This window comes from Dromiciops gliroides, chromosome 3 (assembly GCF_019393635.1).
Source record: "Dromiciops gliroides isolate mDroGli1 chromosome 3, mDroGli1.pri, whole genome shotgun sequence".
Lineage (NCBI taxonomy): Eukaryota > Metazoa > Chordata > Mammalia > Microbiotheria > Microbiotheriidae > Dromiciops > Dromiciops gliroides.
Genome location: NC_057863.1, coordinates 376,957,485 through 376,980,950, shown reverse-complemented (window position 1 = coordinate 376,980,950; position 23,466 = coordinate 376,957,485). Strand labels below are relative to the sequence as shown.

At 39.3% G+C, this 23,466-nt stretch overlaps 1 pseudogene; it reads left to right on the top strand.

Annotated features, from left to right (window-relative positions):
• The first annotated feature begins 6,303 nt into the window (after positions 1 to 6,303).
• On the top strand, positions 6,304 to 6,884 carry LOC122745307 (annotated as a pseudogene).
• The last annotated feature ends 16,582 nt before the right edge of the window (positions 6,885 to 23,466 follow it).

Sequence of the window (23,466 nt, the reverse complement as noted above, 5' to 3'; positions counted from 1 at the left end):
CAGGTCCTCCTGAATCCAGGGCCGGTGCTTTATCCACTGTACCACCTAGCTGCCCCCTATATCTTGACTCCAATAGTTTTCTGAAGATAGGGACAGTTTTTGTCTTCGTTTAGTATAGTTGATTGCAGGTAGTAGGTAGGCTACAGTTCTGATGACTGGGTGTTGAATGAACTGAAGATAATTGTGTGAGGTCCTTGAGGCAGGGACCATGTTTTTGCCCTTGTTTTGTGTCCCTAGTACTTAGCACTGCGCTTGGAACATGGGAAGCATTTAATAGCTGTTTGTTGATGATGATGAGAGTAGAACATCCAGGTAGAAGTGTCTTCAAGGCAATTGGAGATGCCTCTCTGGATGCTCAAAGAGGGTTGAAGGTTGGAGTCAAAAGTGTGGGATTCAGTGGCATAATGCTGATAAGCTTGTGAGAACGAAATGGCCAAGGGAATGAGCAGAGAGAGAAAAGAGAAAACCAAAGCTTTAACCTCGGGGGACATCTGCCTATAGAGGTTATGGGAAGCATATAAAGAAGCAGCAAAATAAAAGGAACTGGAAGTGTAATAAACATATCTGATTGAAATAAGGTTTCAAATTAGAACTGGGAAACATTTTAATGGTATTTTTTCCCAATTAGATGTAAAGGCATTTTTTTACATTCTTTTTTTTTTTTTTTTTGGTGAGGCAATTGGGGTTAAGTGACTTGCCTAGGGTCACACAATTAGTAAGTGTTAAGTATCTGAGGCTGGATTTGAACTCAGGTCCTCCTGACTCCAGGGTGGGTGCTCTATCCATTGTGCCACCTAGCTGCCCCAACATTCATTTTTGTTTGTTTTTGGTTTTTTGTTTTTGGTAAGGCAACTGGGGTTAAGTGATTTGCCCAAGGTCACACAGCTAGTAAGTGTTAAGTGTCTGAGGCTGGATTTGAACTCAGGTCCTCCCGACTCCAGGGCCGGTGCTCTATCCACTGTGCTACCTAGGTGCCCCTGACATTCATTTTTTTGTTTTTTGTTTTTTGCTGGGCAATTGGGGTTAAGTGACTTGCCCGTGGTCACACAGCTAGTAAGTGTCAAGTGTCTGAGGCCGGCTTTGAACTCAGGTACTCCTGAATCCAGGGCCGGTGCTTTATCCACTGCTCCACCTAGCTGCCCCTGACATTCATTTTTAAAATAAGATTTCGACTTCCAAATTTTTTCCCTTCCTCCCTCCTCTCCCCCTTTCCTAAGACAGTAAGCATTTTATATGTGTTATATATGTGCAATCATGTATAACATATTTCCATATTAGTCGTGTTGTGAAAGAGGGAAAAGACCAAAAGGAAAAAAAAATATATGGAAAAAAAATAAAGTGAAAATAATATGCTTCAATCCGCAGTCAGATTCCGTCAGTTCTTTCTCTGGAGATGGACAGCATTTTCCATCATGAGTCCTTTGGAAATGTCTTGGATCATTGTATTGCTGGGAAGAGCTAAGTCTATCACAGCTGATCATCACACAATGCTGCCGTTACTGTGTACAATGTTTTCCTGGTTCTGCTCACTTCACTCAGCATCAAGGACTTTAAGAGAGTTCTTTTGACCCTCTGGGATGTCAGGATTCTTTGCATTACAAAGGACACTAGGGAGAAGATGATACAGAGACTGGACAAAAAAAACAAAAAACAAATCCCAAAACAGGTTCATTATCTTAACTAAACCATGCTCCTCCAAAGCAGTCTTAAACAGGATGTTGTAAAGACTTCATTTTTGATTATTGGCCAACTAGACTTTCCCCATCCTTCTGGCTCCAGCTGTCTGAGCTTCCAGAAAGCAAGCAACTGTGTTGTCTTAAGCCCAGCCGGACAGCGCTGGCAAGATCTCAAGCAACTTAAAAAGGCCTTGTTGACTCCACTCCATTACCTGGTTCTTCCTGTTTTTCTGCTCCCGTCTGTCATTACTGTGTACCTCTTTCTTTCTTCTATTGCTCCTCTACCTGACAGCCCTTGGTCTTGTCTTAGGTACACAACATGTCTGCTGGTAGATATTCCCATGACTTAACCCTTGAGCAGATCTAAGCCTCCACAGAGGATGATCTAACCTCTTCTCCTACCTTGTTCCCATTTATAGACATGGGTTAAATGGGAGAGAATGCTAGTTCCTGTGCTCCTGCCTCCTTCCTTCAGTCAACCTATGAGTTACCTTCCTTTTGCAGTATAATAGAAAGAATATTGACTTTGGAGTCAGACGTCCTGGGTTCAAGTCCTGTCTTTAATAGTACCTGTATGACCTCAGGCAAGTCACTCAACCTCCAAAGCCCTAAACTTCCTCATCTGTCACATAATAGAGTTGGACTGGATTATTTGTGAAGTCCCTTTTATCTCAGGGGTTCTTAACCAGGAGGCCATGAATTTGGTTTAATTTTTTTTTTTTTTGCTAACTATACTTCAGTAAAAGTGGTTCCCTTCCAATTCTGTGTATTTTACTGCATGCATTTAAAAATATTATCATGAGAAGGGGTAGGCAACAAAGGAATCTATGATACAGACAAGGTTAAGGACATTTTTTTTTTTTGCAGGGCAGTAGGGGTTAAGTGACTTGCCCAGGGTCACACAGCTAGTAAGTGTCAAGTGTCTGAGGCCAGATTTGAACTCAGGTCCTCCTGAATCCAGAGCCGGTGCTTTATCCACTGTGCCACCTAGCTGCCCCAAGGACATTTTTTTTTTAGATCTGATAACCCATCTTTCCAAATTGGAACTCAGCTCAAGACTGACTTCTCAGGTCAGGGTAGTCCTAGGATCATAGATTTAGAGCCAAGAGGAACACTAGAGGATATTTAATCCAAACCTCTCATTTTGCAGATGAGGAAACTAAGGCCCAGAGAAGTTTAGAAATCTGCCTAAGGTCACACAGTGACTAAGTAGAAGAGTGAAGATTTAAAACCAGGAGGTCTGACTCTAACTCCAGCATGTTTATGTTCCACAGAACCCTAAAGTAGAAGTTGACTTCTTTTTGCTGGACTTTTCTGACCCCTCTTGTTAAGTGTGTCTTTTCAAAGATCTATCTTTGGGGGGCAGCTAGGTGGCACAGTGGATAAAGCACCGGTCCTGGATTCAGGAGGACCTGAGTTCAAATCCGGCCTCAGACACTTGACACTTACTAGCTGTGTGACCCTGGGCAAGTCACTTAACCCCCATTGCCCCGCGCAAAAAAAAAAAAAAAAAAAGATCTATCTTCTCCAGCAACACTATCACTGATCTCCTCCCCGGCATCAAATTTCATCAGTCAGCATGACAATTCTCACCTGGCAGTCAATCTGATGAAAATGTTGGATAAAAGGACTTCACATGAAGATAGTGGTTGGTGATTTAAGGTGCTATCCTTTGAAGGGTATTTGTTTTTTAAAAGAGGGCAGCTAGAGAGGTAAATATTTAAAGCAACGGAATATCACTAATGGTAGAGTTTTAAATGTAGGAACAATAGGGAAGACCATCTGGGGAAGGTTTATTGGCTTAAAGGGAAAAATATGTCACACCAGATTGGTAGCCATCTAACCTGGGCTTATGGGTAGGGTTCTTCTCTGTATCCCTGCCTGCAAACTCAAGAAAATTGAGGAATTTTCAAGTGTTCATCAAGATGATAAAAACTGGGAAGCGTTGCCATAATGGCTCTTTTGAAAACAGATGAATAGAAGTAAATTTTCCTCCAAGCAAGGGAGTTAAGCCTAGGAAAAGTCACTTGTAGACTTTTAAATATGTTGTCTCATTAGAGTCATTCTTCATCTGAAAAATGAGGAGGAAAACACTTGCTCTACTTGACAGCATTATTTGTAAATCAAATGAAATACTACATACAAAGTACTTTTAAAAAAATAGTGTTGTGTAAATGTGAGATATTATTATATGTTCATAATTCTATTAATAACATTAATATTTATAGAACACATCATATTAGAGTCTTATGAGGTAGAGGTAACTAAATCAGGAAAGATATAATCCTGAAATGTGTGCTTCCACACACAAATTGAGATAAGACAGACAACAAAGGGCTTAATATGGTTAAAAGTTTCCTTATACTTCCCCACAGATAGTAGTAGTGGTGGTGTAGTAATAGTGATTGTGGTAGTAGTAGTGGCAGTAGTAGCAGCAAATAGCAGTGGGGTGGCAGTAGTAGTAGTAGTAGTAGTAGCAGCAATAGTAGTAGTAGTAGTAGTAGTAGTAGTAGTAGTAGTAGTAGTAGTAGTAGTAGTAGTAGTAATATAGCACTTTAAATTTTGCAAAGTACCTCATAAATATTATCTTATTTGATCCTAACAACAACCCTAGGAGGCAAGTGCTATTATTATCCAATTTTTCAGATGAGGAAACTAAGGCGGACAGAGGTTAAATGACTTGACTATGATCATACAGCTAGTAAGCATCTGAAGCAAGATTTGAATTCAGGTTTTCCAGACTCCAGGTACAGTACTCTATTCATTGTGCCACCTAGCTTTAGAGCTTGAAGGAACCTCAAAAGCCATTTCATTCTTTGTACAGATGAAGAAATAGAGGCTTAAGGAAATTAGCAACTTGTTTGCCCCAGATCACACAGATGGGGGAGGATTTGATCTCAGGCCCTCTGTCTGCAGTCTTTGTTCTTTTTCCTATGCAATTAAGAACATTGTACTACCTCATGTTACATTAAATGTTACCCCTTTAAATTGTAGGTAAATAGAATATTTTTTAATCATAAAAGTATTTTATTATTTTCCAGTTATATGTAAAGATAGTTTTCAACATTTGTTTTCATAAGATTTTTAGTTCCAAATTTTTCTCCCTCCCTCCCTTCCCTTCCCCCTCCCCAAAACAGAAAGCAATCTGATATAGGTTATATACATACAATCATATTAAACATATTTCTGCATTAGTCATATTGTGAAAGAAGAATCAGAAGACAAGGGGAAAACCTCAAAAAAGAAAAAAAAACAGCCAAAAAGTAGAAACAGCATGGTTCAATCCGCATTCAGAATCCACAGTTCTTTATTCTGGGTGTGGAAAACATTTTCTATTATGAATTTTTTTGGAATTGTCTTGTATAAGATATAATGGGCTTTTTGTCAATGCCCTAAGGCCCCAACCAGAGGAGATTAATCTAGACTGATTGAATTAAGTGAGACTGACTGACTCTGCTGATTAACTCACTTAAAGTTGACTTGATTAAAACCACACCTGCCTGACTCCCAAAAGGGAGTGTTCTCAGAGGCTGTGGACTATGACATCAACATGAGACCACCCTCAAGTCCAGTGAACCAATGGATTTGGATGATGCTAACCAATCAGCTTGAAGCAGTGTGTAAGGACTGCCTCTCCTCTGGACCTATAAAAAGCTTCCACACGAAGTTTGCTCTAGCAGTTCTCTGCTGAAGCAGGCTCCTGGTGGAGGACTTGAGAAAGAACCAGACCAGGCTGGAGCTCTAGGCTAGATAGGCCTTTTCTTAACTTTCTGAATGCCACATGTTCTATTTTTACTAATACCTGGTATGCTTTAATAAATGTTTAATTCCCAAAAACTGGTGCTAAAGCTTCTAATTTAAGGCGACCATACATTTAGTTTTAAATGTCACAGTGCTGAGAAGAGCCAAGTCTATCACAATTGATCATCACATAATGTTGCTGTTACTATGTACGATGTTCTGATTCTGCTCACTTCACTCAGCATCAGTCCACTTAAGTCTTTCCAGGTTTTTCTGAAATCTGCCTGCTCATTATTTCTTACAGCACAATAATATTCCATTACATTCATATACAAAACTTGTTCAGGCATTCCCCAATTGATGGGCATTCCCTCAATTTCTAATTCTTGGCCACTACAAAGAGAGCTGCTACAAATATTTTTGTACATGTGGGTCCTTTTCCCTTTTCTACGATCTCTTTGAGATATAGACCTAGTAGTGGTATTACTGGGTCAAAGGGTATGTACAGTTCCATAGTCGTTTGGGCATAGTTCTAAATTGCTCTCCAGAATAGTTGGATCAGTTCACAACTCCGCCAACAATGCATTAGTGTTCCAAATTTTCTACAGCTTCTTCAACATTTATTATTTTCCATTTTTTGTCATTAAATTGAATATTTGTAAATCAAATGGATTAGTAAAGAGTCATACTGAAAGAAATCTCCTAGGCAAATCCTTTTGAAAAATGTTTAAAGGGAAGGGAAAAAGGAACAAGCATTTATTAAGCACCCATTATTTGTTAGACACTGCTAATCATACCAATGCATGGCTTTTGTAAGTTTACATTTTCATATATGGTATTAGATTTTCTTAAAATCAGGCAGAGCAGAAAATCTCAAGAGAGAGCTATGTGCAAGGGCTGAGATGGGAAAGTGGCAAAGTCGATTGGGCCTTCTGTTTCTCAATGGAGCTTATTGATTGGTAGGGGAAGTGTCAATTTCCCCTTAATTCCTTCCCCATGCTCGCCCTTCCTTGGAGGTTGTTCATGTCTCTAAGAGCATGTGCCTTTATCATTTTCTGAAGACCTTGTGTTCCCAAGGTGGACAACAGCACTATTGAGTTTCTCCTGTTACAGACATCATATGGAACAAATCATTGGACTCCTCCTAAAGGTCACGTGGATCCAGGAGAGAGTGACTTAGAGACGACTTTTAGGGAGACCAAGGAAGAAGCCGACCTGGATGCCAACCAGCTTAACATCATTGAGGGATTCAAGAGTGAGCTGAACTATGTCATCAACAGCAAGCCTAAAATGATTATCTACTGGCTGGCTGAGGTGAAGGACTACAAGGTGGACATTCAGCTGTGCGAGGAACACCGGGCTTACTGCTGGCTGAACCTAGAGGAGCCCTGCAAACTGGCCCAGTTTAAGGATATGGCAGCCACCCTCAGAGAAGGGCACCAATTCCTCTGCTCCAAAACACCTTGACTCCAAGGAAGAGAAGGTCTTTGGAGATACCCAAGATTCAGCCTACTGAGGTTTTCAGGTGTCTTTTCTGAGACCAACCCCCTCCCTGCAGTACAGAGCAACTAAGGAAAGTATTGAAATCAAGCCAAAGCTTTTAGATCAGAGCAGACATCATGGTGTTGAAATGAAAGAGCAGTATGGAAATATATAAAGCCAAAGCTCTGTGCTTATATATCTGAGGAATAAACTGTAAGACGCTTAATTGTCCAAAAAAAAAAAAAAAAAGAAAAGAAAAGAAAAAGAAAAAGAAAAAAAGTCAGGCAGAGCTGTATCCAAGATAAAGAATGAAAGTAGAGACCCACTTGTGTAGAGCAAGTTGAAAAAGACTTTTTAAAAAAATCTCATAAAATCACAGAACTATTTATTAAAGAAAGATGAGATCTTTGAGACTATTGAGTCTAATGCCCTAACATCACAAGTGAATAAACTTTGAACTCCAGGGAGTTTAAATGTCTTGCCCAGTTACATAGCCAGTCAGTAATGAGAAGGAAAGAAAAACAAACTGGAGAGCAGAACATCTTTTGTTGAGGGACCAAATCAAGAAAAATATTGTTTAATTTTTCACAAACTAGTCCTTTGTAGGCATTTACCATGTTAATTATAAAGGAGCAATCAAAAGCATTAAGTACCTACTGTGTGCCAGGCACTATACTAGCTGCTGGAAGATTACAAGACAAAGGTGAAAACAGTTCCTGCCCTGAAGGAGCTTCCATGCTGGCAAGAAAGTATATACATGCATATATACATACTTGTATTCTTGGATATCAAAAATTCTATTTATACATATATGTACATTCATATGTACACATGTATATGTGCATGCACAGTGCATATTTGTATAGATGTCGTATGTGTGTATGTATGTACAAGATAGCTACAGGATGTTTTTTGGGGGGAAGTCATTAGCAGCTGGAAGGATCAGGAAGAGCACTATATGGAATATGGTCCCCCGACAGAAGCCTTTGAGGCAAATTAGGGATTCTGAGAGATAGACAGAGGATGGAGTGCATTTCAGGTATGGAGGACAGCCAATGCAAAGTAATAGAGGCAGGAGAAGTAGTGCCCTAGAGGAGGAAGAGTTTCCATCATTGTGAAATACCACTTTCAATTATTCAGGTGACATTATTGATAGATGGCATTGTAAAAAGAGGGAGTGTTCTCAGAGGCTGTGGACTACAACACCAACACGAGACCACCCTCAAGTCCAGTGAACCAATGGATTTGGATGATGCTAACCAATCAGCTTGAAGCAGTGTGTAAGGACTGCCTCTCCTTTGGACCTATAAAAAGCTTCCACACGAAGTTTGCTTTAGCAGTTCTCTGCCGAAACAGGCTCCTAGTGGAGAACTTGAGAAAGAACCAGATCACACCAGGCTGGAGCTCTAGGCTAGATAGGCCTTTTCTTAACTTTCTGAATGCCAAATCTGTGGTAACTTGCTATTCCTCCAAACACTACTTTCCACCTTAGAAATGTGTTGACACCCCCAATTAGAATAGGAGCTATTTGAGAGCATGGATTGTTATTTCTCTGTTTGTATTTCCAGGGCTTGGACAATACTAGAATTTGTTTCTTATAGTAATAATAACTAGGTATTTATATAGAATCTTCTCTGTGCCAGGAACTGTGCAAAGTGCTTTATGAATATTATTTTGTTTTATCCTCACAACAACCCTGAAAAGTATTTGCTAAAGTAATTTCTATTTTATAGATGAGCAAACTGAGACAGACTGAAGCTAAACATCTTGCCCAAAGTCACATCTAACAAATGTCTGAGATTGGATTTGAACTCGGGTCTTCTAGACTTCAAGCCCAGTTCTATTCTCTATACTATCTGAGTTCCTTTAACAAAACAGACTTAAACTTAGCAATAGAGTCTTAATTTGAGTGATATAAGCCATTTATAATTAATTTGGGTCAGAAGAATTATTTCTTGCATTCATAATATCAGAATGGGCTGGTTGAAGGGGGCTTTCTCTCACTAATCAAGCAAATGCTTGGTACAGAATAATTGCAAAGGGGTTCTACAGACAGAATTGGATACATTCCTGTCCCTCTTCTAGACCAGTGGTGTCAAACTCAAATAGAAATGGGGGCCACTGATGCATATGCAAGGATCCCCAAAGGGCTGCATGTTGACAGTTTTAAATAATTTGTTAATTTTTGTTAATTAATTAATTAATTTAGAATTTCCCCCCCCCGCACCTTACATGTAAAAACAAATTGTAACATCGATTATTAAAACTTTGTGTTCCAAATTCTCTGCCTCCCTCCCTACACCCCTAAGAACTCAACTGATTCAATATATGTTATACATGTGCAGTTGTGAAAAACATATCGGACAAAAAAAAACTTTAGAAAAAGGAACTAAAATATATTCCCATCTATATCCAGATACCGTGAGTTCTTTCTCTATAGATGGATTGCATTTTTCATAAGTCCTTCAGAGTTTGACTTAGTTTTAAAATGTAAAGTTAATATTGTTTCATTTATTTTTATTTACTTTGTTAAATATTTTCCAATTACTGAGTGTTGCAGGCCGTTTGCCATCTATGGGCAGCTTGTTTGGCACTTCTATAGTCTAGGCATCCTCTTCTGAATATGATTGAGTTCCAAAGGAAACCTCATGAAATGTTAAACATCCTTTATGAAACTTATGACATCAATTTGTGTCCTGGGTTTCACAAGTAAAGATAACTCAGATAAAGTCAAACAAAACTCACAGGATTCCAAATCAAGACTTTCAATAGTTTCCCAAATGTTCTTCCCAAAATGAATAAAATAATCACTTATTTAGCTTCTTAAAATCTCCAAGTTCTTCAGTGTTTCACTGTAATCTAGATTGGTACAAAAAACAAAGAATTTCAAATCCTTTCTCCTCCCCTATGCATATCCTATTACTAACAGTTGAATGAAGGTATTTTTCAACTTTATCTCTGTAAATACCCTAGACTTTTCCTAATACCATATATAGATAGGACGGACCCTTCTCTTTATCCAAGTTTGTCATGAATGAGTAGCATGCTAAAGAATAAAAGGGGTACTTTTTGTACCCTGAAGGTACAATGATTGGAAACCCTTTTAGAACTTTTCTCTGGGTCTATTTTTAAAGGTGGCCTTATTCTCTGAAGGCAGGATGTAGAAGTAGTACTTTCATTCCTATGGTGAACACAAACTTTTAAAAACACACCAGCTTATAGGATTTACTCTTTTATTGGGTTAACCAAAAATATAACTAAAAAGGGCTTTTGAAAATGTGTTGTTGGTTTTATTTTTAACTAGCTTTATCTCAATGTGAAAGCCGTAAATGAAAATCAAAGGCCTAGGCTGGGTTAGGGCCTGTTGGTAAAGTAATCAGCTTTGATGTTGGACTTCTGATAATGCATGAGATTTTGGGGGGAGGAAGAGGCCCCTTAGGATTTGCTTCCATTTGATCAGCCCCACAAATACATGCCACCTCCACACTCACTGACCCACCAAAAAATGTCACAGCAGGCCCGTTTCTAAGTAATCTGTTCCAGGCTGACTTTATCCAGTAGCCACTTACATTTCCAAAGAATCTTATGATGCAGGGAGATAGTAAACAGTGTGTATGGGGAAATCATAGGATGTTCAGTGAAAAAAAAATGCCAAACCAAAGAACAGAGCTTGAAAAGCAAAATGATAAGATTCTCTGGGAGTAAAACTCATGGAAAATTAGAGGAAAAAGGGACCTTAGAAATCAGACTAGAGTCTGAGCCTTTCATTTCATAGATGAGGAAATTAAGACCCACAGAGATGAAACAACTTATCTACAGTTGCTAAGTAATGAAAAGCAAACTCAGAGAAGGAGCCCTGATAAGGACCCAGGTTTTCTGACATCCAATTCAATGTGCTTTTTACTATAGTATATTGCCTCTTTCTTATAAATTCTCACCTTTTTAAACCCTGTCTCCCTATTATCCACCCTCACACCCAAGTATTCCATCTCCACTCCCTAACCCCTCCCAGCCAACACACATTATTCTGAATGTGTTGTTATTGGAAAATAAAAGGATAGAAGAGAAGAAAGAAAGAAAGAAGGGAAGGAAGAGAAAGAAAGGAAGGAACAAAGAAGAAAAAAAAAACCAAAGCAGAGGTAAAAGACAAAATCAAAAGACTATAGTCATTATCAAATTACAGAGTAGAATTAGAATTTGAATAGATCCAAAGAAATTTTCTAACTAAATGACTTAACAGAAACTTTATCTAATATTTATTTTCTCTTATTAAAAAGCACTGATTGACAGGGCAGCTAGATGGCGCAGTGGATAGAGCACCGGCCCTGGAGTCAGGAGTACCTGAGTTCAAATCCGGCCTCAGACACTTAACACTTACTAGCTGTGTGACCCTGGGCAAGTCACTTAACCCCAATTGCCTCACCAAAAAAAAAAAAAAAAAAAAGCACTGATTGACAACCCCAAAACATAAAATTGAAATATCAGTTATTTACTAGACCTATTTGCCCAATTTTTGACTCAATTCTCAAAAAACAAAAACAATTAATCCAGCAATTATTCATTTTAGAACAGCTTCATAAATGTGTATTCCCTCAACAGATATTATCCCATTTGTTGCCCTCTTTGGCTTCTAGAATAACCAGTAGCCCTTTTATTTACTTCATCACGATTAACTCCTTAAATCTCTTGATGTCTGGTTTTAGCCTCAAGACTTCCCTGAAATTACTCTTTCCAAGGTCATCAATAGTCGTGGACAAATGTAGTAGATGGTACTCTTTGCTGCCTTTGGCATTGTTGGCTACATTTTCTTTTCCTTACTTGAAAAAAAATCCTGAGGAGTTAGGGTTAATATGATTCTACCCTATTCTCCACAGTGGTACTTCCAGACCTTTTCATCTCTCCCTTAAATGTACTATGGTTCCCTCTGCTCCAACCTCCTCAGCTGAGAACCTTACCTCATAGTTTACTGAAAAAAAAAAAAATGAACCCATTTGTGAAGAACTCCTTTTTCTCCTCTCCTCCCCATTTCCAGTTTTTTCTGCCACTATCTCCTCCTTCACCTCTATCTCACATGAAGAGGCGGTTTCTCTCCTCTCCAAAATGAACCATCCTGCCTGCTCACCTCCAGTCTCGCATCTCTAAGTGCCTATCAGTTACCTTGAACTGGATTTCTAGTACACATCTTAAGCTCAACATATCGGAAACTGAACTCATTATCTTTCCCTCCTCCCCTCATACTCTTTGTCCTTCTAACCCTGTTACAGTCAAGGGCTCCACTATCCTCTTAGTCTCCCAGGCTTACAAGTTGCCACCCTTGACTCTTCACTCTTTCACTCCTCATATTCAACCTGTTGCCAAGGCCTGTTGATTTCACCTTTCCGACATCTCTCAAATATGTCCCCTTCTCTTTTCTGATGCTGCCACCATTCTGTTGCAAATCCTCACACCCCCACAGCTAGAATATTGCCGTGGCTTGCTGATTGGTCTGCCTGCCTCATCTTTCTCTGCCCCAGTCCTTCCTGTCAATGTCATTTTTCCTAAAGAGCGTGCCTGACCGTGTCATCTTCATACTCAATAAACTGTAGGGGCTTCCTGACGTCTCCAGGATCAAATAAAAACATCCTCCATCTGGTGTTGAAAGTCCTTCATAACTCACCCCTTGCACCTTCCCAGGTACTCTTTGATACAGTCACATTGTCTCCCTGGAATGCTCTCTTCCCTCATCTCTACCTCCCAGCTTTCTTCAAGTCCTAGAAAAATATCCCATCTTCCAAAAGAAGCTTGTCCAAATTCCTCTTAACTCTAGTGCCTTCTCTCTGTCGATTGTTTTAAATTTATCCTGTCTATTGCATGAACTGATGTTGAGTGAGATGAGCAGAACATTGTACACGGTATCATCAACATTATGTGTTGATCATCTGTGATAGACTTGATTCTTCTCAGCAATACAATGGTCCAAGATAGTTCCAAAGGACTCATGATGGAAAATGCTCTCCCAATCTAGAAAAAAAAATAAACTGTGGAATATGCATGCAGATTGAACCATACCGTTTCTTTTGTTTGGGGTGCTGTTGTTTTGGTTTTTTGAGGTTTTTCCTTTTTGCTCTGATTCTTCTCTTATAACATGACTAATGCAGAAATAGGTTTCATGTGATCATACATATATGACCTATATCAGATTACTTGTTGTCTTGGGGAGGTGGGGAGGGAGGGAGAAAAATTTGAAGCTAGAAATCTTACAAAAACCAATTTTGAAAACTATCTCTACATGTAACTGGAAAATAATAAAATACTTTTATAATTTAAAAAAAAGAAAAAAGAAAATTATAAAAAAAATTAAATAAAAAACCATTTATCCTGTCTATTGTTTATTTGTGGGCAAGGACTGTCTTTTGCCTTTCTTTGTATTCTTAGTGCTTAGTAGAGTGTCTACTGCATAGTAGGTGCTTAATAATTGCTAATTGACTGACTGATTCAGGCCTGTGATATCTTCCCCAGTTTCCCTTCCCCCCATTCCTGGATCTTCCCTGGATCTCCAGATCTTTTCAAACTTCTGTCATAAAATACCCTTCCTCTTTAAGCTTCTAGAGGGATTTGCCATGAGCTGTTAGTCCTTGATAAGCTAGTTAGTCTTTGAAGAAGGTAGAGAGCTATTTTGGAGAGGCTTTGTCTATGTGTATTGTCTAGACCAGCAGTTCCCAGCCTGTGGACTATGGACCAATGTGGGGGTCAGCAGGTGGAATTACTATTAGGAGTCCTTAAATGCACCTCTGAATCCATAAAAAACCCCAAAACCTACTTCCTGAATAAACATGTTGCACATGTAAATATTTTAAAATATATAGATGCTGTTTGATTAATAAAATACAAATTAATTTAAAAGTATTACTAAATTTACAGTAGATTTTTGTCATTATGCATTTTCTCAATCCATAAATACCATGAGTATAATTACTATAATGTGAGTATCTGTGAAATTTGTAGATATCATTGTCCTTAAAAAGTAGTATTCATATGCAAAAAGGTTGGGAACCTGTGTCTAGACCTGTGTGTTCTTTTTTTTCCCCCCTGTTCATCCTTCTTAATCATGGCCCCAGTTCTGCAAACCAACAAAATAGAACCGGTACCTGTGTGTTCTTAATCTGGGGGTTAGGGGCAGCTAGATGGTGCAGTGGTTAAAGCACCGGCCCTGGATTCAGGAGTACCTGAGTTCAAATCCGGCCTCAGACACTTAACACTTACTAGCTGTGTGACCCTGGGCAAGTCACTTAACCCCCATTGCCCCGCAAAAAAAAAAAATAAATAAATCTGGGGGTTAGTGGAAAGATTTCAGGGAGGGGGGATGTATATGAACTTGGATAGAAAAAAGTTACATTTTTATTTCCACTAATATCTAACTGAATTTTAGCCTTTCCTTCGATTTTTTTTCCTTTGTTTTTGTAGGGCAATGAGGGTTAAGTGACTTGCCCAGGGTCACACAGCTAGTTAAGTGTCAAGTGTCTGAGGCTGGATTTGAACTCAGGTCCTCCTGAATCTAAGACCAGTGCTTTATCCACTGCGCCACCTAGCTGCCCTCCTTTGATTTAAAAAAAATTCTTTGAGATGGGGTCTATATGTTTTTGGAGGCTGCTAGATGGCTAAGCAGATAGAATGCTGGGTCTGGAGTCAGGAAGACCTGAGTTCAAATATGGCCTCAGACACTTACAGACATTTTGTCCTATGCATAGTTTCTTTGTACAAAGCTGTTTAAAAGTTGCATGTTCATTAGACTTTGACCCCCTGAGAGCAGAGACTATATTTTGTCCTTTTTTTGTAACCTCAGTCCCTAGCATAGTGCAGGAAACGTAGAGGATGCTAAAGAAATGTTTATTAACTGGCTCACCCTTTTGTCAGAGGATCCCTTCATATATGAAAAGTACACCATAGGGATCTCTGTCTGATTTGTTGCTTCCTTCAGTTGGTAACTTGAACATTTCAATACCTGGCACTCTTACCAAGGGCAGCTTTTAGATCCCCTTGCATGCACTTAGGATTGCAAGGTATTAGATAATGAAACACTATGCCCAAAGGGCAGCAAACTGTGCATACCCTTGGATCCAGCAATACTACTACTACTAGGTTTGTATCCCAAAGAGATCATAGAAAAGGGAAAAGGACTTACAGGTACAAAAAATATGGAAAACAGCTCTTTTCATGGTGGCAAAGAACTGGAAATTGAGGGAATGTCCATCCTTTGGGGAAAAGTTGAACAAGTTGTACTATATTATTATGACGGAATATTACTATGCTATAAGAAATGAGGAGGAGGACGGTTTTACAAAAATCTGGACTTACATGAACTGATGCTGAGTGAAGTGAACAGGACCAGGAGAACATTATTCACACTAACAGCAACATTGTGCAATGATCAACTATTATAGACTTATCTCTTCTCAGCAATGCGATGATCCAAGGCAATTCCAATAGACTCTTGCGGTGAAAAATGCTATCAGCTTCCAGAGAAAGAACTGATTGAGTCTGAATGCAGATTGAAGCATACTATCTTCACTTTCTTTGGGGTTTTTCTGTGTTTTTTTTTCTTTTGGTCTGTTTCTTCTTTCATAACATGACTAATATGAAAACATGTTTAACATGATTGCACATGTATAACCTATATTAGATTACTTGGCCATCTTGGGGAGGGTGGAGAGAAGGGAGGGAGGGGGGAAATTTGTAACTCAAAATCTTATAAAAATGAATGTTGAAGAAAAAAAGAAAAGCTTTGCAGGGGGAATAAATAAATATTAAGATAGTCCTCTTAACTTACATTTAGACTCTGGTCAGGGCCCCAGCAAAAAGGAAAGACTCAAATCTGAGCCTATAGAGAATAAAGATAATTTCTCCCCACCTCTACTCCTTAGCCGATGGTAGACCAGCCTTCTCCCTTGACAGGCACTTGAACAATCCTTATGTCTTACAGTACCACTCTAGGTCTGGCACCAGTAAGGAGAAAGACTTAGGGTTCAATCCTCCATGTTAGTTCTTTGCCAGTGCATTGATCTTTCCCCAACAGCTCCCCTTTTGTGTTCTAGTCCCCATGGTGTGCCTTTTCTGGCATCTCTCCTCTCTGTTGGCTTCCTTCCACAGTGCTCTATCATTGATGCTCTCCATCTGTTGGTGGTGGTAGCTTCCAGGGGTCTGGCTTTGGAGCAGTTGGTCTATGGAATGGTTATTACATGTCAGTGTTTCAGCTCCTTCATGCTTTAGTGGCCAAAATGCTTCTTGGTTATTTATCATTTCTGATATTTAGCATTCAAGTTTTGTAGTGCCACCATCTAAATCAACTCAAGAGTTATGTAGCTGGGAAAGTTGCTTTCATCTGAATCTCTCCAAGAGTCTTTATTTTCCACTTCTGGTCATATGATAGTGAGTCTGACCTGTTTATATTTTCCCTCTCCTAGTTTCTGGATAGGGTATCTTACTTGATCTGCATCTCCTAATGAGCCTTGAAGGGGGAGAGGGGGGTGTCAATGTGAAAAGACACTCCTAGTTCTTTTCATCTATCTTTCTCCCTTCTGTACTCTTCCAGGGAAGATGGGCTGGGTTATACAAATATCCTAGACTGCAACTCAGAGCTCCCCAAAGCAAGGGTGTGTGTATGTGTGTGTGTGTGTGGGGTCACATAGAGGGAGATTTTTGCAACTCTCATAACACTAGCTACAATCCACATTAGAGAAATGAACAGAAATTCTTGTAGGCCAATCTTGTCTCAGGCTAGACCTGTGGCTCAGGGTTAGGGTTAGAATGGAATAAGACCCTCATAGGCCACCTAGCAGTTAACAAAAGGAGCTTTCCTTTACTATAGCTTAAAAAGATAGCCAGCAAAGATAGGACATTGATTCAATTGATTTCATTTTTTTCCTGGACTGGCTTTTGGACTCATGAAGATACAACAGTGGTTCTAACCTTTGACCCCTGGACCACTTAAGTCTTAAGTATGATTCAATACCTTTTAAGGAAATGCTAGACTGGCATTTGTGGGGTAGGTAGGGCCTAAGAAAAACCCATATAGCAGGTAGTATAGTAGGTTGTATTCCTACCATACAAGTGAATGCATGTTCAAATGATAATTCCCTGAAGCATCTCAGTGGAGCAAATTCTGATGCTAGTAAAGTCCTGCCTGCATACCATGATCTGCTCCTTCCTGAAAGGTAGTGTTGACATGGGTTGGAGGGATCAAGAGCAATAATAAAAACAAACAAAAAAGAAAAAGAAAAATATGAGAAATTACAGGTTTTCGAGGGAAAACAATTGAATAATAAGATTTTAAATGCAAAAATATAAGAGTGAATAAAAACAAAATAAAAAATCATCTTAGATGTCTTATACTCTCATCAAATCTTTTTAAATCTTCCTCTTCAATACCTCTTTTCTCTTCAAACTAACATACCAGGTAATCTTAAACTTTATTATTTTTCAGAAGTTCTTTTTTTTAAAGGCTTATTCTGCATTTGCTTCATTTCTTTGAACGGTTGTAATTAGATTCTCCTTAGTCCTTGTTTGCATGTGAAGTGAAGTGAAGTGGAGTCAAATTGCATTTACTAAGTGCTTAGGTTCTGTGCTAAATCCTAGAGTTCCAAAAAGAGGAAAAAAACCAGACTCTGTTCTCAAGGATCTCAAGGTCTAATGGGAGAGACAACGTGCTATTAAAGATGTTCATGAGCTATATTCAAGGTCAGTTGGATGTAACCAGTGGAGGGAAATCACTAAAATTAAAAGGGATTGGGAAAGTTTTCTCACCCAAGGTGGGGCTTTAACTGAACCTTGAAGGAAGCCAAGGAAATCAGTAGCTGGAGATGAGGAGGGAGGGTATTCTAAGCATGGGGAACAGCCAGTAAAAATGATCAGAGTTGGGAGATGAAGTGTCCTGTGAGGAGCACTGAGGAGGCTGCTGTCACTGGATAGACAGGAATGGTGGATAAAAAGATTGCAAAGGTAAGAAGGAGCCAGGTTAAGAAGGGCTTTAAAAGCCCAATAGAGGATTTTATACTTGTTCCTGGAGGTAGTAAGGAGTCACTGGTATTTATTGAATGGGGGTGGGGCTGGGGATGATCAGACCTGCATATTAAGAAGATCAAGGGGCAGCTATGTGGTGCAGTGGATAGAGCACCAGCCCTGGAGTGGGGAGTACCTGAGTTCAAATCCGGCCTCAGACACTTAACACTTACTAGCTGTGTGACCTTGGGCAAGTCGCTTAACCCCAATTGCCTCACCAAAAAAAAAAAAGAAGAAGAAGAAGAAGAAGATCAAGTTGACAGTTGAGGAAGGATAGACTGCTGTGGGGAAAGACTTGAGGCATGAAGTTCAACCAAACAAACTATTGCAATCGTTCAGGCATGAGGCAATGAGTGTCTACATGACAGTGGTTTTAGTATCAGTAGAGAGAAGTGGAGAAAGGAGAGATTTTTGGAAGTTAAAAACCATAAGACTTGGCCCTTGAAAAGTAAAAGTAAAGTGAAATGGGAAATTGATTCCTTATCCATCAAATTCACCAGCTGAAAGTGGATGATCTAAGCCATTCAGACCAAGCTCTCTTTAACCGTACAACTTTTTTTTTCCTTGCCTGAACATTGGATATAGTGCTCCAGCTCTTCATTTTATTTTGCCCTTGTTGGCACATCCTTTCTGGTCACCAGGATGCCATGTGGTGAAGTGACAACCAATCTGAAAAACTAAGAACAAAAGCCCCACTTCTCCTTCCAGAACCACCCCTATCTCTTCCTAAATTCCCTAGATAATTGCTTCAGAATTTGCTTAGAGATGGTGATTTAAATCAATCCTAAATCATCTGCCAAACTTTAGAGCCTAAAGCAATATTCTTCAGAACAGAATTGAAATGTCGACTTTTTATAATCTAGGAGAAAAGGGGTTTATGCCAGGTCGGCAGAAAGTACCTGAATCATTACATTCAGAATATGCTTGGTACCCTATGTGGAAAGTGAAATAACACATCCTTTTCAAACTTGTACCAGACATCAAGCCAGCCAGCTACCTACTGGGTATTGTTCAAAGTCCAACCTTCAAAAAACAGCAAAAAAAAAAAAATCAAGAAAGGAATGAAAGCAGAGGTTTCTGCAGAGCAAATGCTTGCAAAAAAACCCCTCTGGTTGTCATGGAAGAAAATCCCATTTTCATGGTCCTATGCTAAGCTTTTAATTTTTATTTTTTAACTTACCGAGTCAGATTCTCTCAGGGCTCATATGGTTCCTTAGAAGTATGGTAAACATTTTTGTAATTTTGGAGGATGAATTAACTTAGGTCACTATGATGTTAAGTACAATAAAACTCTATTATGTAAAACACTAATTTTGGAAGACTAGAATTTCATTCATGTCATAAGCTTTTTCTGTTCTACTTAGTGAGCTATATTAAATGGAAAGCAGGATTTGCTCTGGAGTATAAATGAATCCATAATACAGTAAGGAGTTTTAGATATGTAATTGATGGTAGTAGCCTGGTGGATAAGCCTTACTCATGCACCAAATTAAATAACAGCAATTCCATGAAATCATTCCTGATTCCCATTGGCTCAAGACTGAGTGGGATGCTGGCCTGGGCCTTACCACACTCATTTCATTGCCTTGCCTTGTATCACTTGTTTGTTCATAAGCCAGGTCTATGTCATCAACACCTGTCTATTCCTGTCAAAGAAAAGAACTTTTTGTTCTTATTTTGTGGTAGAACCAGAGGCCTATCAGAATAATCTTGAGCTACTAGGAGCATTAAATGAGATATTTGTATTTTAAATACTTTGCAATAATGAAGCTACATGAATATTAATTGAGAAAAATATGAGGGAGAAGATATTTTCCAGTAGTAAAAGTAAACAGGCTAAGAGTGTCATAATCTATCTAATTTTGGGGTAGGTGGAGCAAAGACTAGGAGTAAGAATATTTATATGGGGGACTGCCTCACCCCCTTGTTTCCAACCCAGTAAACAATTGACCTAGAATCTTGGAAGCCATATTTTATATATAAGGGGCATTAATTAGTCAAACATAAATTAGGGATTGTTTATATTCATTATTAGAATCTAGTTTTTGAACTTTTAACCAATTCCTCTTTGTTGAATTATAAATCAAACTGTTACTAACAAGTCTTAGGATTTATTTTTACTCATTGTTCTTATTATCAATTGTTCTTCTGTGACTTCAGTATCAGCTTACTTTTAGCACCTTGATGGCATCATGCATATGTAAATTTAGAGCTGTTGTTATCAGAGAGAGTCCCCAGGGATTGGCCTTGGTCCATCATGTCAGAGGTCAGGGTCTGATGCATGGAGTGCATTTTGACCCTAAAGCTTCTCTCTCATAATAATTTCAATGGTTTATGGGCTTCCCCAGAGTCTCCTTCCCAGAAACATCAGTATCTGGCTCATGTCTTTAAAGGGCCCTCAGCATTCCTCTAAGTACCAAAGGTACTTAGCTTGACGCATTAAACCAAAGCATTAAACATAGGCATAATGAACACAGGAAAAATCCCTCAAATCCGAACCCTTAACAAAGCAGTAGAGTCCCTTTCATTAATCTCTGTTTTGTTGCCCAACTCTTGGACTCCAAACATTTACTTAGTGAAATTTCTGACTCACAGGAGGAATTTCAGGTCCCAATGCTGGTGCAGCATCCCCATCTGGTACTGGTTTCTTTTATGGGGAGTGGGCAAGAAGAGTTAATATTGAGCCAGTAGTCACCTCGCTTTAGCATGCCCAGATCTCAGTGAAGTACTGGTGGTCTGTGTGGCTCCATTTCTGTGGTTCACAACTGACCTTACCCTCATACTCTACTGGGGAAGCCCTCCATTTGTGTCTATGTGATTCATCCCTTTCTAATATGTTGCCTCAAGTTGTTCTCCTTCCCCATAATTTCTGATATAAAGCTCTGTTTTCTCTATTCTACATGCATCCTTGGGCTTCTTCTCAGTCCCATGGAGGATGGGAAGGATTGTCTTAACTCCTATTGATAGATGTTCACTAAATTTAAATGTCTGGTCTGTGACCTACTACTTGAGGTTGTAGAAGGAGAGAAGCAATCTTGGTACCAGCAGGAGTACAGGACAAAGGTCAACAGATACACTCTACATTTTCAGTCTGAGAAAGTGAAGCATCAAGGTTATTTGTATGGGCCCAGTGGTCAGAGACAGAGGCAGTTAGGTGGCACAGTGGATAGAGTGCCAGGTCTGGAGTCAGAAAGACTCATCTTCCTGATTTCAGATCTGGCCTCAGACACTAACTAGCTGTGTGACCCTGGGCAAGTCACTTAACCCTGTTTGCTTTAGTTTCCTCATCTGTAAAATGAATTGGAGAAGGAAATGACAAACTATTCCAGCATCTGCTAAGAAAACCCCAAATGGGGTCACAAAGAGTTGGATATGATTAAAAAATAACTCAATAACAGTGGCCAGAGGCTTGATGAAAGTTGAAAGGAATTTTCTCACCCTAATCTAAATGGGAATCGGATATGAAGGAGGGGCAACAACGAGGAAACAGAGTCATTCAGAAAACAGACTTGTTGAGAGTTTCTAAGCTGTCCAGGTGAACCTATGGGTCTTACTCAAAGGAGGATAGCAACACAAAAAGACAGATGATAATTCCCCTCTAGAGGTGACCATGTAGTAGTTTAGCAGAGAATCAGCAGGTACCTGTAGATCATTGAAGCATTAGTAGCTGCCTATAGTACAGCATAGACATCACCCTAGAAGATGACATGATGACGTTAAGAAAGTAGCAGATGGGGCAGCTAGGTGGCACAGTGGATAAAGCACTGGCCTTGGATTCAGGAAGACCTGAGTTCAAATCCAGCCTCAGACACTTGACACTTAACTAGCTGTGTGACCCTGGGCAAGTCACTTAACCCTCATTGCCCTGCAAAAAAGAAAGAAAGAAAGAAAGAAAGAAAGAAAGAAAGAAAGAAAGAAAGAAAGAAAGAAAGAAAGAAAGAAAGAAAGAAAGAAAGAAAGAAAGAAAGAAAGAAAGAAAGAAAGAAAGAAAGTAGCAGATGATATCAGTGGCTCTCCAGGGAAGTAACAAGCAGCAGTTTCAGAAGCAGAAAGAGGCTCCAGTGGGGATATAACAGGAAGAGTGTGAGTTGTCCTAACAACATATATAGCTTTTAGGGTTCCTGGACTAATCAAGGATAACATTTTCCTTGGTCACTGATCCATTGTTGTGCCCATGATAAAGCTCAATCACTTACAATTTATATTATATGTCCTTGAACAAGTTGCTTAATTCAGTGATACCAAACTCAATCAGAAACAGGAGGCACTAAACTATGTATCAGGATCCCTGTGGGGCACATGTTGACTTGGTTTTAAAATGTAATATTACCTATGTTTTGTTATATTTTTATTTATTTTATAAATATTTGCCAATTAATTTTAATCTGGTTCAGGCCATACTCAGGAGTGCTGTGGGCTGTGTGTTTGACACCTCTGACTTAAAAATTCTGGTCCTGATGGGGTTAGACTAGATGACCTCCAAAGTGCCTCCTGGCTCTAAAACGGTGAGCCTCTGGTCCTAAGACCCTTACCTTAGTTTCAATGTTTTAATTTGTTAAATCATGGAGATTAATAAGCTTCTAAAGGGAGATTCTTTTTTTTTTTAATTTTGAGGCTCCTCCAGGGTAATCTTTTTTTTTTTTTTGGCCAGGCAGTGAGGGTTGAGTGACTTGCCCAGGGTCACACAGCTATTAAGTGTCAAGTGTCTGAGGCCAGATATGAACTTAGGTCCTCCTGAATCCAGGTGCTTTTTCCACTGTACCACCTAGCTGCCCCCAACCACCTAGCTGCCCCCCAGACCAATCTTAAACCAGTGGGGGAAAAATCTATTTGTAATCCAAGGAAATTATATTGGCCAACCATTTCAAAACTTCCTCTCTCTTTTTAAAATTTTTTCTTTTTTTTTTTTCCCTAGCGAGGCAATTAGGGTTAAGTGACTTGTCCAGGGTCACACAGCTAGTAAGTGTCAAGTGTCTGAAGCTGAATTTGAACTCAGGTCCTCCTGAATCCAGGGCCAGTGTTCTATCTACTGTGCCACCTAGCTGCCTACCTCCTCTCTCAACAGTCACAGAATCACAGTAGTAGAGATAGAAGGGCCCTCCATAACCAGCTACTCGAAACATTCCCTATGTTCATTTACCCAATAGGTGGCCATATGGATTCTATGCGACAACTTTCAATGACAGAGAATCCTGAATCTTCTGAGCTAGCTCATCCCAATTTCAGATACATTTAACTTTGAAGAAAAAAATTTCCCTAGTAGTTTGTCCGATCTGATAAACTGCCTTTGACAGTGGCACAATGGGGACTTTTTTTTCCTTTTTAACAAGTTTTCATTGATGTGTGATCTGAAACACCTATTTCAAACCTCCCACCTCCACATATGTGTAAGAGGGAGGAGTCATGAGGCTCTTCATTTGAGTAATGCTTGGTCTTTATCATTTTATTACATTCAGTTTGGATTTTTTGGATATGTATTTGTCAAAGGGGATATTTTGTAGGAAAATCGATTGTATAGTGGAAAGACTACGGA